We start from the raw sequence: 19203 nt of genomic DNA on the forward strand, positions 1-19203 counted from the left end.
GGGGGGGCGGGCTCGGCCGGTCGGGGCAGCGGGGAAGTCCGGGCCGGGGACGGGAGGGTGCGGACGCACGGCGCTGGGGTACCCTCGGGTCCTGTGCGAGCCCGGGACGGGGTGCAGGACCCTCCCCGCGGCGTCAGCGGGTGAAGTTCGCGGTTCCGCTCCGCAGGGGGAGTGGCGGCGGACCCCTTTCTCTGTGTATCCCAGAGCGGCAGGTGGTCTCAGCCGCGCTCAGCCGACTCCCGAGATGGCTCCGGCCGGGGTCGGACGGGTCGGGATGTGGGGGAAGGGCGGGAGAGCCCGGGGCCTCCGGGGCCGGACCCTGGCCAGCGCGGCGCGGGCTCCTGGGCGATCCGGGGCGTCAGGTCAGGGAGGGTGCGAGCGGAGTTGGTCCCCGACGCCCCCTCTCCCCGGCCGCTTGAGCAAACCCGCGCATCCTGCGCTCTGGGCAGCCACCACCCCTTGCCCACTCTCCCCCGCACCCCCCATCTGGGTTCCCGGGGAACTTTGGGAGACAGCTCCTGGTGGTGGGTCCTGCGGGTTAGTGGGAGCCGCGCTGCCCCGGGGTGATGGGTGACGGCTTGGGGCGAGTTAGCGTTAAAAACAATCTGTGGCGTCCCCCAGCGCTCGCTGCCTGCACCTCCTCTGAACGAGGTTCGTCTCGTCGGATTAATTAATGAAATCTATCTGCAGGAGAACCCAACGAACAAGGAGGGGTAATCCTCCAAACGTGTAATTGTGCAGTTTCTTGTCCCGCCTCCATTCCGCCCCCCCACCCCCACCCCTCCTCGCACCTCTGAGTTGGATGGAAATCAGGACCTGTTTCGCCTTTTTTTTAATTCACGGGTTTAGTCAGTTTGATTCTTAGGTGGTGCTTAGCTGTTCACCTGCTAATTGCTCCTTTCATCCAACCTTCTCTAGTAAAAAGTGGGGCACTCCCACGTTTTAGTTATTTAAAAAAAAAATCGAGATCTAATAAGCAGGCCATAAATACACTCTTTTAAAAAAAATGTGCAGTTCCGTGGTTTTTAGTATATTCACCAGGTTCTACCGTTATCACTAATTCCAGAACAGTTTTTTCATCACCCCCCAAGAAACCCCATCCCCATGAGCGCTTTTCATTTCACCCTCCCTCAGCCTCCCTCTCTCCTGTTAAGGTGAGGTTTTCCCAAGGTAGAGATTGAATTAGAAACTTGGGTTCTTTTTTAATAGATTTGGGGCTGTTAATAGTAGGGGCTGTCTTGTGGTGGGATTAGTGTCTAAAGATGCAAGAGAGCCTCAGGCCATTGGCAGAATGGTGGCCTCCTTTGAAGACACACTGGAGGGATGCGTTTCCCCCCTGGGGGCACAAGGATGCTTTAGCGCACTTTGTGAGACTCTAGTTGAGGCTCCACCTCAGCAAAAGTGAGTTCTGTCTATGTGTGTGTTTTGGGGGGAAAGGTGATAGAACAAAAGAGGAGTGCAGTTTTAAAAATAGTTTTCTTTTAAATCCTCTAAATTGGCCCCAAGGAAAGAAACCACAGGCAAATGGCCCCTGGAATCCATACAGTCAAGACTTGGGTTCATTTTGTGATGTCAGCATTTACTCACAAATAGTTTCATGAGCTGATGTGCTCTTGTGTTAACCACCTAGTTCGGAGGAGGAGCGGAGGGGGTGTAGTGGGAGAAAACGCGATGGGGAGGGGGCAGGAGCAAAGCTAAAGGGGCAGTGCATTTGGCAGCTGAGGCCTGTAGGGTGAGCAGGTTCAGAAGCCGCGAGGGGAGATGGGAGATGTCCGTGAAAATCGCAGACTTGTCCCTCGGGCATTTGTTGGATTATTTGTGCATGTTTTAAAAATCGCATTTCAGGGAGCAGAGGTGAAGCTGTCTAAGCTACCCAGCAGCCTCCCCACTTCTCTTCTGCCCTGCAGTCAAACCAAGAAGTCAAGTTGGTTTCAAATGTTGGGGGACATTTTATGCTTCTGTTGCACCTGGCATGTTGCATGGGTGGCTCGCCTTAATGCCAATTCTTGAAGTAATCGTTAAACTGTAACATACCATCCTAAGCGTACAATTTGGTGAATTTTCACAGTGAACCTAAACCTAGAATGCACGCTGAGATCAAGAGAGAGTGTTGCCATATTGTGGGGGACTCCTGCTCTGTTCAGGTCATTTTTTTCTTCCCAGGGTACCCACTGTTGCCACTACAGATCAGTTTTGCCTGTTGTCATGCTCTCTATGCATGGTATCATCTAATACGTTGCTTTTTGTTGTTGTTGTTTGTTTTTAATCTGTCTTCTTTCAAAATGATGTTGGTGAGTTTTACTGATGTTGCAAGTGGCTGTAATTCACTCGTCTTTGCTGTGCAATATTCCATCGTGATTATACCTCAAATTACTTACCCGTCCTGGGATTGATGGGTGTTTTGGTAGTTTCCAGATTCTGTCTGTCTATGGCCCGTAGCCTGGCTGTGAACGTTTTAGCACATGTACACATTGGGTTTGAGTGTATACTTAGAATTGTTGAGTTCTAAACTGTTAAGTTTAGCAGACACTGCTGAACAGAAGCCCAAGCGATCGTATGGTTTGTATTTCCACTAGCAGTGTGTGAGAGTTCTGTCCTGTTGTAAATTGCAAAAGCAGTAAATCTACAGAGAGTTTTGCAAATGGACAAAAGGTGACCCATATTTACCCCGTTCCAGGAGCTGGATTATTTCAGCTCTGTGTCCTTCCAGTGCATTTCCATGTCTGCTCGATTTTGTATTTTCTCTTAAAGTAGATCTCCATGTTGCTTTAGTCTCCATGACTTTCTAATTCCTGCACACATCCACAACCCCATGGACAGGTTTCTAGTTAATAATCCCCCCATAACTGGCAATGATTGTTAATTTTTTGGACTTGTACTGGTATATATTACTGCAGAAATCATCTTTATGCGTATAGTTCCCCCCCCCCCGGGGGGATGATTTCACAAACTGGGGACTTTTTTTTTCATGGCTGTGGCTACATGTAGTTCCCCTACTTCCTGCAGAATCGAGCTGTCCTTGCATCTAGTACACAGTTGATGAGAGAAATCTTTAAATTACTAATACATTACCTACAAAAAGGTATCTCATTGGTTTGTAATGTAATTCTCCAAGTAATGGTGACTTTGATCCTGATAACCTTATTCAATAGTGTAAATGCAACTATTGTTGTAATTTCATTGACCAGTCACGTACAATTTTTCTTTATATGATGCTTTTTGCAAAGGTACTGAGCTAGGAGTTTCAGGGGATACAAGAGGAATCATGCCATTAAGTAGCTGGTTGTCCAGAAATTCTATGTAAGAATTAAAAGCACTAGGCACAATCCTTATAGGAAACACAGGAGTGTTTAATTCACTTAACAAATAGTGAATGCTTCTATGAGCTCTGAGTCAAGAGATCTTTTTTGCCTGGATGATTAGGATTGGCTTTCCTGAAAGGTACTACTTGAGCTGAGCTTTAAGGGAGCCTTAGAAATTGACAAGGGAGCAGATATCTCTGAAGAAAATACCACCAAGCCATTTGAAGAAGAGAGATTAACAGGGCACAGGCTGTTCTGGACAGTGGGGATGATGCTGGTCTCCTACCATTCTTTCTCTGGAAGATCATGAAAATTGGTGAAATAATATAAAGGCAGAAAAAAAGATTAGAGCTTTTTGGGAAAAAACTTAAAATTTTTTTAAGAGAGAGAGAGCGCTCAAGTTGGGGAGAGGCAGAGAGAGAGAGGGGGAGATAAAGAATCTGAAGCAGGCTCCAGGTTCCGGAGCCTGTCCGCACAGAGCCGGGTGCAGGGCTTGAACCCACGGACCACAAAATCATCACCTGCGCCAAAGTCAGGTGAGTAACCAACTGAGCCAGCCACCCAGGTGCCCCTGGGAGAATATATTTTTACTTTAAAGTCCGTATCATGGGGTTCGATTGTGAACACGTGTCAGATTTTTTTTGTCCAGTGAGCATTTCTTTGCCTGATTGATGGCTCTTCCCTCCTCTTGGCTCTCAAAATGCAGCAAAAATTGCTCTGAGGTGAAGACCACTCCTCCAACTTGCACATAGAATAAGCCAGTATCCATTTACCTTTAGTGAAAATTATGTTTCTATTTTCTGCAAGGCCCTAGTGGGGAAAGTCAGACGCTTAGACCCTCCCAGAGTTCATGGCAAGTGGGGAGATAGAAAGATACAGAGTTGTAGTAGGAGGGCAGAAGGGTGGGATTTTCTGATACTCATGGCTCTTTCTGGTGGCGTGAGGGGCGGAAAGACAACCAGGCTGGCTAAGCAGTTACAAGCCGCTGGACAAAGAGTATAATCTCAAGGTGCCATTCACCTGAGTGGCCTCACTGTGTGACCTAAGCATGTGACTGACCTGTTAAGCACTACCAGACTGCCTTGCTTATTCAAAAGCTGTGGCCTGCATTGCAATGCCCTTTGCTTTACTCCCCACCTGTATTCATTTTTCAAGGCCCAGTCTCCTTTAATATCCTACAGACCTCTCCGCCGTGTGGCCTTTGGCACAGTTACTGAACCTCTCTGTGTTTCAGTTTCCCGTCCATAAGAAGGGGGTAATAAAAGCCCTCCCCTCGTGTGGTTATTTGAAGATTAAATGAGTTAAAAACCTTACGGAGCATTTGGAAAGCTACCTGGTACACTGTGAAGACTAAACACATTTGCTGTCGTTTTAGTTTTTCATACCTTTCTGAAGTTATATTTGTACATAAAATAATGCAAACAACAGAGACATTTAAAATGAAAACAAAAACCCTTCACTCTTGGGTGCCTGTTCAGCTCCAGTCTCCGGTGTTTGTGTTAAGTATTTTTAGTTCTTTTGGTGATTATTGTGTAGCAAATTACCTTAAACAATTATTTTAATGGTGTTTGGGATTCCGTGGGTTATAGAGTCAGGCAGGGCTTGGCTGCTGCTTGTGGTGTTGATGGAGGTCTCTGTGTGGCACTCCACTGGCAAATTGGCTGGTCTGGAGGGTCCAAGGAGGTTTTGCTCCAATGCCCCAGGCCTTGGCCGGGATGGCCAGGAGACCAGGCTCCGTGTTGACTGTTCGCCAGAGTATTACTACATATGGGGACTTCAGCATGGTGGCCCCAGGTAGTCGGACTGGTGGCCTGGCCACCAGCTCCCTTCATGTATTAATCAGCGTTCCTCGGAGAAACTGAACAAATAGGATGTGCATATATTTCTTAAAAAAAGATATACTTTAAGGAGTTTGGCTGACAGGATTATGGGAGCTGCTGAGGCCAAAATCTGCAGTGTGGACCAGCAGACTGGAGACCCAGAAGAGCAGGTGGTGCAGATGAAGACCAAAGCAGTTTACTGGAGAATGCTCTCCTGTTTGGGGAAGCTGATCTTTTTGTTCCATTTAGGCCATCAACTGATTGGGTGTGGCCCACCCACGTTATAGAGAGCAGTCTGCTTTACCTAATGTTCACTGATTAAAACGTTAATCTCATCTAAAAATACTCTCCAGATGGACAAATGCAATTAACTTGAGCTAGAATGCCTCAAGAGAACCAGTTGGAAGCTACCTAGCCTTAGAAGTTACATGACTTTCCTTTCACCAAACTATCCATTGGATCAGTCAGAAGCCTGCTCAGACTGGAAGGGGAGGAAACATGAATGTGCCACTCGACGGGAAGAGTGTCGACAAATCTGGAACCTTTTTAAACTGCCACAATCTACACGTGATTTCAACACATTTGAAAAAAGGGAATTAATAATACCCCTTACCTCTCTTCGTCTCCCCTCTGCCCCCCAATTTTATTAGATATTCCCTAATTTTTATCTAGTGATTTTTAGTTCTTTTTTTCCATTTACCTTTATGATTTTAAATAAAGCATTCCATACTTGACAAGGCCATGGAGAAATGGAAAACTAAGGTTTGTTGAGTGTGTGTGCGTGTGTGTGTGCGTGTGTGTGTGTGTGTGTGTGTGTGTGTGTGTGTGTGTGTATTTCAGCAATGGAAAAGAACAAAACTGTCGAGGAGGAAGGCCTAACAGTGGGGCTCTTATTAAACACTCCAGGCACTAGACGTGTGAATTGCTCGTCAGCGTGTCCCCCCCCCCCCCCAGCATAGCAGGTGACCTAATCCAACTGTTTTTATTTTCTAGCTTTGGCCTTTAAACTCTGATACCTGTTTGCCTTTTTCTTCTTTGAGCTTTATGTTTACAGTCTGAATGATGAAAGCAAATGATATTCTCACTGACGAAGAATCTTGAAACATATACGTGGTTGAGTTGTGTGTTTGTGTACGGATATACAGACCAGAAAAACCTATTAGAACTAAATATCCTCATGCTTTTTTCATTACAGAGGCAATCAGTTAATTGGGAACAGTTATGTATTTCTGGTAATGTCAGGAACCCTGTAGCTCTGTTGGAAGTTGTTTTTCTTTTTTTTTTTTTTTAATTAGTTAATGGAATTGAGCAATGGGGCTTAGTTTAACACTCAGAAGACATACTAATCCCTTTTTATAATTACCTGGTCCCCAGAGAAGCACTCAGGAACTTCTATTGTTGAGGGTTCACATTTATTGTGTGTTGCAGATAAAACTCCTTTTTTATATAGTTTTTGGCTTGATTATAGGTAAGAATGTAAATGTGTGGATGCCTGCATTACATTTTTGGCTAAATTTGTTTAGCTTCCTGTTGGTAATTCTGACTGGTTTCACCCATTGACCTTGGGGAAAATATGAAAAAATAATTAGACTAAGGGTAGAAATGAAGCTGACTTCGCCCTCCCTCTTTCTCTCTCCCTCTCCCTCCCGCTTCTCTGCCCCCTCCTCCTCGTCAACAGAACTGCTCTCTGCTATAAAAATAACTACTTAACCCCCGCTTGTTCTATAAATAAAATAAAATAAAAATAAAATAAAGGGGCGCCTGGCTGGCTCAGTCCATTGGGCATCGGCTCAGGTCATGGTCTCACAGTTGGTGAGTTCGATCCCTGCGTTGGGCTCTGTGCCTGGAGTCTGCTTCAGATACTGTATCTCCCTCTCTCTGCCTCCCCCATGCGCGCGCTGTCTCTCTAGATGAATTAAATAAAATAAAAACAGCTTAAGAGCAGCCCTTTTTAGGGGTGGTGATTGTCTGTATTATATGATGCTATTTGCCACTTGGCTGCCAAATACTTGCTCATTTCCCTTTCCCCAAACAGAGCCACGGACCCAAGCCTCTCCTCTTGGTATCCCATGGCTTTCAAGTCCCTACTCCTGGCCCTGGAGTATCCATCTAATATCAAAGACTCCTTTGGTCAGTGTTTGGACTTCAGTACATGGACTCACAGAGTGTGTCCTCTGTGTCTGGCTTCTTTCACCGCATGTTGTGTTCGTAAGATTGATCCGCGTTGTTTTGTGTGGCTATGGATTGTTCTTTTCGTGGTTTCATTGTGTTCTCTCGTGTGCCTATACCACTGTTGAATCCGTCCTCCTGGAGACGTGCGTTGGGTCATTTGTTTCCACTTCAGGACCAGCATGGACAGCGCTGTCATGAACAGATTTGTGCATGTGTTCTGGTGAACGTATGTATACATTTCTGTCGGATGCACGTCTGGGAGTGGGGTTGCTGGGCTGCACAATTCTGTAGTGGAGATTGCCGGGATGGTTGTATTCATTTAAATGCCCAGCAGTTGTGAGTTCTAGTTGTTCTAAAGCTTCTTCTTCTCCATTGTCTTATTTTAGCCAGTTGTAAATATGCATTATTGAATCCCCCAGACTAGTAAGGTGAGCACCTCAAAAAAGCGCTCATAGGATTTTATGTTACAGCATAGTGAGAGAGAAGAGATTAGGCGAGTTACAGAATTCATCTAGAGGGGCTCCTCGGTGGCTCAGTCATTTAAGCATCCGACTTGGCTCAGGTCACGATCTCTCAGTTCATGGGTTCGAGCCCGGCGCTGGGCTCTGTGTGGACAGCTTGGAGCCTGCTTCAGAATTCTGTGTCTCCCTCTCTTCCTGCCCCTCCCCCACTCAGCCTCCCTCTCGCTCGCTCACTCGCTCGCTCTCTGTGTCTCAAAAATAAACATTAAAAAAAAATTCACCTAGAGATTTCATGTCCACTTTTTAACTGCTCTAGCTGTTCTGTTTCTCCATGCTATAAAATTCGGTTCTCGTGGGATTTTTCTCTTTTAATTTGGTAGGAGATGCAGGTCAAGGGATTCACTATTAATAGAAGTAAACAAAACTTTACAAATAAACTCTGCAGGAGAATTAAGGCATTCGGTATATTTGAAGACCAAGATTTTGCTCACCTCATGATAGCCTTAGAACTTTTCTGGTTAAGTTGAGCTACTGATGTCTGCCACTGACCACGACATATTTGTAGGAGAATTCTGGAGTTGGCGGGGAATTAAACTTCCACAAGGAAAAGCAAAACAAAACTTGAGCTCTTGGTGCAGAATTTTTAAAGGTAACAAAAAAAAAAGAAAGGGGTTGTCAACCCAGGGAGACATTGGATATTGTGTAAAGTCAGTGGCATGCTAAGTTGTTGCCATTTCTTTAGAAAAACAAAACGAGTTCCTTTTGATGAAAGGTAACATGTGATTTGATGTGCTAGACTTTGTTGCGATTTACTTCTTGTTGGCCTTTTGAAACTTCATCCTTCAGCCTCTACTCAAGGTGCCTGTTTTATGTTTTCCATTGTTTCTTTGTGAGGATTGTGTCCTTAGGAATGCAGCCTCCCCCCCCCCCCCTTTGTAGTTATTCAGTGCAAATGTTTTCTCCTTTTAAGTATCATGGGGTGGGGGGTGTTGCTGGTCAGGGGGTAGGCACTATTTGTCTTCAGGACCTTTAAGGTATTTGAGACTGTGTGGCAGCTTGGTGGCAAGATGAAATCCTGGGTGGCTCAGCCTGAGTGTCTTTGGGAAAGCCAGGCTTCTGACCTTGAGAGCTGAGTAAGACTTCTCTGCCTCCAGAGACACCCCACCCTTTGATCTCCTTTCAGAGTTAACAGTTCAAGAGTCAGGGGGGAGTTGACTCAATCCAGATCTGGGAGAGGAGGTCAGGCCAGCAATGATTGGAGTTTACTTCCTACAACTCCGTGTCTTAATCGAGGCAGGGTTTTAGTAACAGTTGGGAGAAGCAGTGCAAATATTCACTGCTGTGGAAGTTGCTGTATATTGTTTAAAAAAAATTTTTTTTTTTTTTAAGTTGAGGGAATTCCAGACTAATCCTCTCATGAAGTCATGTGAACTTGTGTTCTGATAGGTTTTCGTTGGGGGGAAGGGATGGGAGAATTGTTGGCCATGCTGAGAATGACCGAGGTATGGGTGAGTGGGAGGCACTGGCCAGAGGAACAGCGGGGGCTTGTTAGGGAGTGATCAAATAGAAGGGGACTGGCTAGCTTGTGCTTTGTGGGCATTCAGAAGTATTCGCGGCATGCATATGCATCATTATATCCGTAACATCCAAAGGCCACCAGATCTGCGCGAAGGTCTGAAAGGTGTCAGTGGATCGGGCATCACCATGGTTTAGGTACTCGCTGTGTGGTAACTTTTTTATCCTTTACTCATTCAGGAATTCTGTGTTTCCATCCGCTGAAGTTGAAACATTTGGGTTGAAAAGAGATTTGTCCTAACAAGATTTGAGACACACACACACACACACCCCACTGCCAGGCATGCATCTGAGTCCCGTTTTGTTTCCTACAGCCTTGTGTGTGTGTGTGTGTGTGTGTGTGTGTGTGTGTGTGTGTGAACTTGGAGCCATGAGGGTACTCTTAAGTTACTTTTCCCAAGTTCAATGGACTCTGTTTTGTCAGAAGTGTTATTTTTTTAATTCAGTTCCCATTTGTTTGTGGCTCTTGGGGCAATGCGATCTCGTCAGTATGAAAACAAAGCAGCAACTTCAACACTATATACAAATCAGAAGTGTAGGTACTGGCACAAGAACAGACACTCAGATGAATGAAACAGAATAGAGAACCCAGAAATGGACCCACAAACGTCTGGCCAACTGATCTTTGACAAAGCAGGAAGGAATATCCAATGGAATAAAGACAGTCTCTTCAGCAAGTGGTGCTGGGAAAACTGGACAGCGACATGCAGTAGAACGAACCTGGACCACTTTCTTATACCAGACCCAAAAAGAAACTCAAAATGGATGAAAGACCTCAATGTAAGACAGGAAGCCATCAAAATCCTTGAGGAGAAAGCGGGCAGAAACCTCTTTGACCTTGGCCACAGCAAGTTCTTACTCGACACGTCTCCAGAGGCAAGGGAAACAAAAGCAAAAATGAACTATTGGGACCTCATCAAAATTAAAAGCTTCTGCACAAAGCAGGAAATAATCAACAAAACTAAAAGGCAACTGACAGAATGGGAGAAGATATTTGCAAATTGACATACCAGATAAAGGGTTAGTATCCAAAAATCTACAAAGAACTTATCAAACTCAACACCCAAAAAACAAATAATCCAGTGAAGAAATGGGCAAAAGACATGAATAGACACTTCTCCAAAGAAGACATCCAGATGGCCAACCAACACATGAAAAAATGCTCAACATCACTCATCATCAGGGAAATACAAATCAAAACCACAGTGAGATACCACCTCACCTCTGTCAGAATGGCTAACATGAACAACTCAGGCGACAACAGATGTTGGCGAGGATGGGGAGAAAGAGGATCTCTTTTGCATGGTTGGTGGGAATGCAAGCTGGTGCATCCACTCTGGAAAACAGTATGGAGGTTTCTCAAAAAACTAAAAATAGAACTGCGCTGTGACCCAGCAATTGTACTACTAGGCATTTATCCAAGGGATACAGGGACACCTGCACCCCCATGTTTATAGCAGCACTATCAACAATAGCCACGGTATGGAAAGAGCCAATGGATGAATGGATAAAGAAAATGTGGTATATACATACAGTGGAGTATTACTCAGCGATCGAAAAGAATGCCATCTTGCCATTTGCAACTACGTGGATGGAACCCGGAGGGTATTATGCTAAGTGAAATTAGAGAAAGACAAAAATCATAGGACTTCACTCATATGAGGACTTTAAGAGACAAAACAGGTGAACATAAGAGAAGGGCAACAAAAATAATATAAAAACAGGGAGGGGGGTAAAACAAAAGAGACTCATGGAGAACAAACTGAGGGTTGCTGGAGGGGTTGTGGGAGGGGGGATGGGATAAATGGGTAAGGGCCACTAAGGAGTCTGTGCCTGAAATCATTGTTGCACTATATGCTAACTAATTTGGATGTAAATTTTAAAAACTAAAAAATAAAGTTAAAAAAAAATTGGAAGTGTAGAATAGGGCAGGACCAAGGTACGGGAAAAAGGCAGTAGCAAATGGAAGAAAGAGGTGAGGTGCCCGAAGACCTCCCCCTGTCCCTTCACTTCTGGGGAAAGACTCAAATGTTTAGGCGGCAGGACACAACTTTCCATGCATTATTTGTCCCTTTCTTTCCGGGAGAGTTGTATTTAATAGAGAAAGTGAATGGTCTCTCGTTGCTTGTTTTTTAGGTTTATTTTAGCCAACCTCCAGAAACGAGAGGCTCCTGTTGGGGATAATCATGAGAAACCAGAGGAACCTGATGGGAAGACCTTCGTTTGCCTTTAATGAAATCCCTTATGCTCATAAAGTTCTTGCACACCTTCCAGAGAACAGTATTGCCCACTCAGAATCGGTGCTCCGGCATCTGGGCTCGGTTCTGCCTGCTGCTGGGAAGGGCGGCCAGAGGTTTACCTCTTGAAGTCAGGGGTGGATAAGAAGCTTGAGATCTCTGAACCAGCCCAGAACCAGTAAATAAAGCAGCTTTACTACAATGGGGAAAAAAAGTCCGTCTTTCCTGTCCATCACCTTTGCGAGCAAGAGGAGGAAATACTGCTTAAGGGCTTGACATGTATATAGTTGATGAATCATTTTCTTGGGAACTTGCTCTTTCCAAGAAAAAGTGTTGTGAGCCTTGGGCGTCACATCCAGTTTGACCAAATAACAGTGCTCACCTGTTTATCTGATCTGAGTCCTGACCTCAAGCCGTTGTTCACAGTTGATGTCCATTTTAGCCTGGGTTTCAGGCTGGCTAGGGGTGCAGAATATGTGGAAAATGTGCCTCATTCTCACTAGCTCCGTTTCTCTCCTTGACCCTCCATGGCCCAGGACAGCCTTTTCTTTCTCACTTTCTTCCCTGGTTTTGACCTTTATTTTTGGACTGGTGAGGTTAAATGGGTCTGATTCAATACAGGGCAGCGGTCAAGAGTCTGGGCTCTGGAGTCTCAATTAGATGTTTGTTTATTTTTGAGAGAGAGATGGCATGAGTGGGGGAGGAGCAGAGAGAGGAGGACACCGAATCTGAAACAGGATCCACACTTTGAGCTGTCAGCACAGAGCCCGATGTGGGACTCAAACCGACAAACCTTGGGATCTTGACCCGAGCAGAAGCCAGATGCTCAATCGACTAAGCCACCCAGTCGCCCCTAGAGTCTCAGTTCTTAAGCTTCCTGTCAGGTGTATATTTCCTTTGCCTCCGTGTGTCTGAAAAGAAACAATGGAATTCTGCCCTGGTGTTGAAGTGTATGTAGCTTGGTGGGGAGGGGAGGAAGCGGGGAGGGTAGATAAGGGAAGAAACGTCTAAGATATGGTATTTCCTGACTGTAAGCCCCCCTGGAATAACATCTCAAAAAAGCCATCCTGTTTGCTTATGGCCAGAGGAGCAGAGAAAGGGCCATTGTGGCACACAGTGGACCAAAGAAGAACCCTGGGAACAAGTAAAAGGGAGAGACCCGGATCCCGCAGGAGCCCCCAACTCTGAGGAGTGCCACCACCCTTCTCTCTCTGCAGCGTCTTGCAGGATTGTGGCCAAGCCAGATCATGTGTCTTTGCCTGTGACTTGGGGGTGACGAGAGGTACGGGGCAGAGGAGCCCGGATGATCAGCAAGGTAGTAGCCTTGTGAGGCAGGCTGAGCTTTGTTAAAATCTGGATCACTCGAGAAGCCTGTTGCCCTGCCTGCTGCCACAGCCAGGGAAGCTTTTGCAGGTTGTTCAGGATAACGGGATTCCGGGTAATTGCTGTTGGTCACTGAGGTTGGGGTGCTTGTGTCTGGAGGCACCAGGAAGGCAACAAATGAGATCGGGTCCTGGGACCCCAGGTTAGCGCTCCATGCATCGCTTCTGGGAAGTAACTCCCTACGGATGCTGCTTACGCAGAGCAGTGATGGAAGCATGTTCTGGGACTACTAGCGGCTGGTGGTGCAAACCACACGCCATTTATAATCATGCTTCTAGGATAGAATGCGTAAATACACTTGATAAACACACATAAATGCGCCCACTACTGGTTGTTAAATTGGTGATCGATTGTATCTGAAGATGGCGTGAATGAAGATAGTAATGAGGGGGAATGAAGTTAGTAACATTGTGTTGAGAGTCCCAGGCCTGTGCAAAGGCTGGGTCCATTGAGTTAACTAGTGAACTTTTCCTTCTTTTTTTTTTTTTTTTTAATTTTGTAACGTTTATTTTTGAGAGAGAGAGAGAGTGTGTGAACAGGGGAGGGGCAGAAGGAGGGGGAGACACAGAATGTGAAGTAGGTTCCAGGCTCTGAGCTGTTAGCACAGAGCCCGATGTGGGGCTCGAACCCACTGACCGTGAGATTGACCTGGGCTGAAAGTGGAAGCTTAACTGACTAAAACACCCAGGTGCCCCTACTACTTAACTTTTCTTAAATCAGGTGACTATATGGAGCCCAGACGATTGGGTCTTTTTCTCACAGCAACGTGTACTCTTTTGCCTGTTCTCGTGTTCATTAAAATCAAGAACTTTGATTTAGCAGTACAAGGAAGAGGAAAGATAAGTCATAAGGTAGACGATATTTGTCATATCCAACAAGCAGCTTGTCCGGAATGTGTCAGGAGCAGCTACAAATCAACAAGAAAAACAAAACCTAATTTTAAAAATGAGCAGAAGGGGCATTCTGTGTAAGTGGTCATCAGGAAAATGCACGTTAGGGGTGCCTGGGTGGCTCAGTCAGTTGAGCGTCCAACTTTGGCTCGGGTCATGATCTCGCGGTTCGTGGGTTCAAGCCCCGCGTTGGGCTCTGTGCGGACAGCTCGGTGCCTGGAGCCTGCTTTGGATTCTTTGTCTCCCTCTCTCTCTGCCCTTCCCTGGCTTGCACGCATGTGTGCGCGCTCTCTCTCAAAAATAATAAAAAATTTAAAAAGGAAAATGCAAGTTAAAACTGCTGTAAAATACCAACACATAGTCAAAAGACTGAAGTAAAAAAAACAAACCAGGGGCTCCTGGGTGGCTTAGTCGTTGAGCGTCCGGCTTTGGCTCAGGTCATGATCTCACGGTTGACGAGGTCGAGCCGTGTCTGGCTCTGACAGCTCAGAGCCAGGAGCCTGCTTCAGATTCTGTGTCTCCCTCTCTCTCTGCCCCTCCCCCACTCATGCTGTGTCTCTCTTTGTCTCAAAAATAAATATTAAAAAAAATTAAAAAAGAAAAACAAAACACCCCCCCCCCCCCAAAACCCTGATAGCCAAATCTTAATGGAGGTATGGAAGAACTCAAACTCTCAAGAACTTCTGATAGAAGTACAAATTGGTTTGACCACTTTGGACCTACTGGAAAGCTAGACAAAGACATGTTCTGTGACTCAGTAATTATATTCCTAGATACATATGCCCACCAGGAATGAGTGCAGCTGTGCACCAGAAGCACTTGCAAAAGGTTCATAATAGAAGGATAGTAAGATAAGAAAAACTGTCCAAATACCCATGGACAGGTAGATAAATTGTGGCATGGTTATGTAGTAAAATATTACACAGCAATGAAAATGAATAAATGACTGCTATACGGAACAACATGATGAATGTTGATACGTTATTTTGAGTAATTAAAAAAAAAATTTTTAACATTGATTTTTGAGGGAGAGAGAGAGACAGTGTGAGTTGGGAAGGGGCAGAGAGAGAGAGAGACCCAGAATCCAAAGCAGGCTCTGGACTCTGAGCTGTCAGCACAGAGCCTGATGTGGGGCTCGAACCCATGAGCTATGAGATCATGACTTGAGCTGAAGTCAGATGCTTAGCTGACGGAGCCACCCAGGCGCCCCTATACTGAGTAACTTCGTTACTATATTGAATAAAGGAAGCCATAAATGTACACATTGTGTGATTGCTTTTATATGAAGAGGCAAAATCAATGCTGAATAGAAGAATAGGGCAGGGGGGGGAGGTGCATGGGGAGGTACTGACTAGGGAAGGACAGTGGGGGCTTGTGGGATCCTGATGATGCCTACCTTGATGGTTGTTGATGACATGAATGTGTTCATTTGTAAGAATTCATCGTGATTAATATTTAAGGTTTATAATTTTACTGTATGCGTGTAGGACTGTTAGTCCTTCATTGTAAAAGCTCCCTGAGATCTAACACTTATAAATTAAAAAACAAGATTTACAGCAAACCAGCTAGGCTTATTGGCTACAAAAAGAGAGAAACTCACTTAAACTGGCTTAAAGCAGCATCAGCAGTAAGGAGTTTGTTGGAGGGAACCCAGTAAAACCACAAAACGTAGTAGTCCAGCCATCCCTCCTGGGAACCGGGGGGCTTAGGAAGTTGATTCCTGTTGGGCACTTGGGGGAGCTGGTCTCCAGCATACAGACCACCTTTCTCTGCTTCTAGCCGTCTCTCCCTCCGTGCTGATCAGCTTGGCCTCTGCTTCCTTTTTTCTCCCTGGGAATAGGAGTCGTTGTGGTCCAGTCAGCTGTGGCCAGGGGGGCTGGGATCGCATAGGAAACAGTCACCAAGGCTAAGGGAGGGTGGATTTTTTTTTTTTTTTTAAGGGAAATGTGTGTGGGAAGAAAACAGGTGCCATCTTGTATGCGTTCTCCTGCCCCAGTTGGTCAAGAGCGGGAAAAAGAGCCCCAGGAAATTCTTCACTGCCTTACAACCAAATCAGACTCTTGTGTTTGCTTCCTGACTGGAAGCAGGAACCCCAGCAGTTTGATCCTGATTTTTGCAGAGTCTTCCTGAGCTAAGCTTTACCAAGGTCTCCCACAAACTAGCCTTGCAGAAGGACCTGTTGCCTTGTATCATCTAGGGACTATAGAATAGTTGCCCAAATGGATTGAAGATTCACACCTTGTGGCTATAACTTTTATCCAGTTGTAGCAAACCGTGATCCTAACTTGATTTGAAATTAGTAATGCAAATAGCCTTCCTGATATCTACTATGGACGTGCTAACCGTAATAGAGTGAACAGAGGCCCCCAGATTCAGGACTTTTGAAGGCAGAGTACAGCATTGTCTCTCTCCCACTCTCCGGGGTCAGCTTACTCACAGTAAGTGTTCTGAGTTTCTCTGGGTGTCCACCTTGCCAAAACCCCATCATGAATTTGCAAGAGAAGGTGTTGAATATTTTTCCTTCAGCAAGGAAGCTTTTAAGTGAATTTATGCATCTTGTCATCAGAGTACCTATGAGAGCAGTCTTGAAGCTTTTTCTTGGCCTTCTGGAAGAAAGTTTGAGAGATCTAATTTTCATCAAGTCCTGTTTTAATGGATGATTTGAAAAACTACGGTCATCATCGAGTCTTGCTCATATTGGTAAGATTTGCGGGCAGAGCCTAGTACAGAAAAGCTAAAGTGGACGTGGACTTTTTGGGGAATGATTTCTGCATGCCATAAAATCATGGACAGTTACATTTCCTTGCTTTGCTGGGCCGCTGATTTGCCGGTTGAGTTTATAGCCTTGATTCTTTTATCAGCTAGAGATTAATTACCTGCCTGTGGAAGGGTGTGCCGTTGACGGTAATCTTCTCTGAATCTCCCATTGTTCTCAATAAGGTGTTCTAAAGGTCAGTCAAACAAGTAACTTAAGTTTCCTTTCCCCCTCTCTAAAGCACATATTTAAAAGGTAAAAACTTTAATTAGAAAAGACATGATTTTCAGTTTATTATATGAGGTAGGTGGTTACCATGGAAATTCATTGGCAGTAAGGCTTAAGTGTCTTGCTACTTTGATTAGGTTGCCCTAGGTATTAATTATTCCATTGATCATTAAAACACTACTTTTTAATTTTTTAATTTTTTTTAAGTTTATTTTGAGAGCGAGAGAGAGAATACAAGCCAGGGGAAGGGCAGAGAGAGGGGGGAGAGAGAATCCTAAGCAGGCTCTGTTCTGTCAGTGAGGAGCCCGACCTAGGGCTTGATCTCACAGACTGAGATCATGACCTGAGCCAAAATCAAGTTGGATGTTTGACTGAGCCACCCAGGTGCCCCAATTAAAACATTTTTTTTAAAAAAAGAAATAGTTTCATCTATCAGCTTAGGCTACATGATGCTCAGTAACTTAAAACAACCTATTTAAATTATTTTTAATGTTTATTTTTGAGAGACAGACAGTGTGTGTGTGGGTGGGGGGTGAGCAGAGAGGGAGACACAGAATCCGAAGCAGGCTCCAGGCTCTGAGCTGTCAGCACAGAGCCCAACGTGGGGCTCGAACCCACGAACTGCGAGATCAAGACCTGAGCCAAAGTCGGACACTTAACTAAGCCACCCTTAAACAACGTATTTTAATTTCTTGTTCACATTATATGACAGCGATGGCTCTTCTCCACAGGTCTCATTTATTCTAGCTCTAGATCTGGGCTCAATGACGTGAACCCACTCCACTCTGGGATGTTATCTCATGGTAGAGGGTGAGAAAGAGAATGAACAATCCATTCATAACTATTAATGATTGTGTTGATGTGTCCATTCTCACATTCAGGTGTCTCTAGCAAGTCACATGGCTAAACCTACCAACAGTGTGTTTGGGAAGTATAATTAATTCTTCCATCTGGAGACACTATAAGTGACTTGACAATGGGACGTGTATCCTTTTATAGGAAGGGCAGCAGATAATTGAAGCAACAACATAATCTACCGCCATGGAAAACTATATTTAATTCTAAGAGGTTTAATGGCCTGTCTGCTGATTCTGAAACAGTGTTTGGAATTGATTACATCTGTATTTTGGGGTTGGTTTTGAAAAAGTTCTGCTTCAGAGATCTGCCTACATATGGAAAACTGGGTCTAGTTTTTATACAGGACGGATTAATCTTTTATGAGTTGGAGAGCTGTACCCACAATTTGGTAACTTTCCACTCACTGTTTCTCAAGGGTCTACATCCGTATTTTACTCTGTAAATTACTCTTGACTTTCATCTCTGGATGTTTTTCTATGTGTTACTGCTATCTTGCTGGTCGATTGTGTTTTGTTTAATTGCCTGAATTAATACAGTTTTGGCAGCCGCTCAAAGGTGGATGATGCTGTAAAGAGAATAATAGAGATGAGCCTTTTGGAGAAACTAAAATTTATGAGGGCTTAGTGAATCTGTCCTGGTATTTTTCTTTCAAAAGTGAAACTGCTGAGCTGTTGCTAATACCCTTACTGGGGAATGTCTGTCTTAGCGTTTAAAAAGGACAAAATCGGAAACCTTTAAAGAAAGATCGCAAATTATAATTGAACTCCCTGCGAGGTATAAAACTTCAGTTCCTTGAGTGGTCATGCTCCATCCACATATTGGGGAAATTTAGAACCCTTTTTGGGGGGTGGCCAGGGGATTTTGGTCACAGCCTTCATATGGAGTAGGGGCTATGTAGGCAAGAGTCATGCATAGTTCCTATAATTTTTATTAGAATGCTGAAGTGTCTTCTGATGGGTTGATTTTTATTTTATTTTTTTAACATTTATTTATTTTTGAAAGAGACAGAGACAGAATGTCAGTGGGTTAGGGGAAGAGAGAGAGGGAGACACAGAATCCGAAGCAGGCTCCAGGCTCCGAGCTGTCAGCACAGAGCCCGAAGCTGGGCTCAAACTCACAAGCTGTGAGATCCTGACCTGAGTGGAAGTCAGACGCTCAACCCACTGACCCACCCAGGCACCCCTGATTGGTTGATTTTTAAAAAACATGAGATGTAATCGACATACATCTGTGTATTAATTTTAGCTGTGTAATAGAATGACACAATACAATATTTGTATATTTTGCCAAATTATCACTACACTAAGTTTAACTGACCTCCATGACAACATGTAGCTACAAATTTCTTTTCCATATGATGAGAACTTCTATTTTTTTTAAGTTTTTTAATTAGTTAACATACATGTGAGATGAGTTTCAGGTGTACAGCATAGTGATTCAGCAGTCCCATACATTACTCTGTGCTCGTCATGATGTGTGTGTATATAGATGTATACTCTTTAATCCCCATCACCTATCCCAC

General features: G+C 44.7%; 1 protein-coding gene across 5 annotated transcripts in view; it reads left to right on the plus strand.

Moving 5' to 3' along the window:
• The window catches only part of KANK1 (KN motif and ankyrin repeat domains 1), a 210569-nt gene that overhangs the window by 561 nt on the left and 190805 nt on the right, over window positions 1-19203 (plus strand). The window lies entirely within an intron of this gene.

The sequence above is a fragment of the Herpailurus yagouaroundi genome, unplaced genomic scaffold, assembly GCF_014898765.1.
Source record: "Herpailurus yagouaroundi ecotype Mexico unplaced genomic scaffold, PumYag 199, whole genome shotgun sequence".
NCBI lineage: Eukaryota > Metazoa > Chordata > Mammalia > Carnivora > Felidae > Herpailurus > Herpailurus yagouaroundi.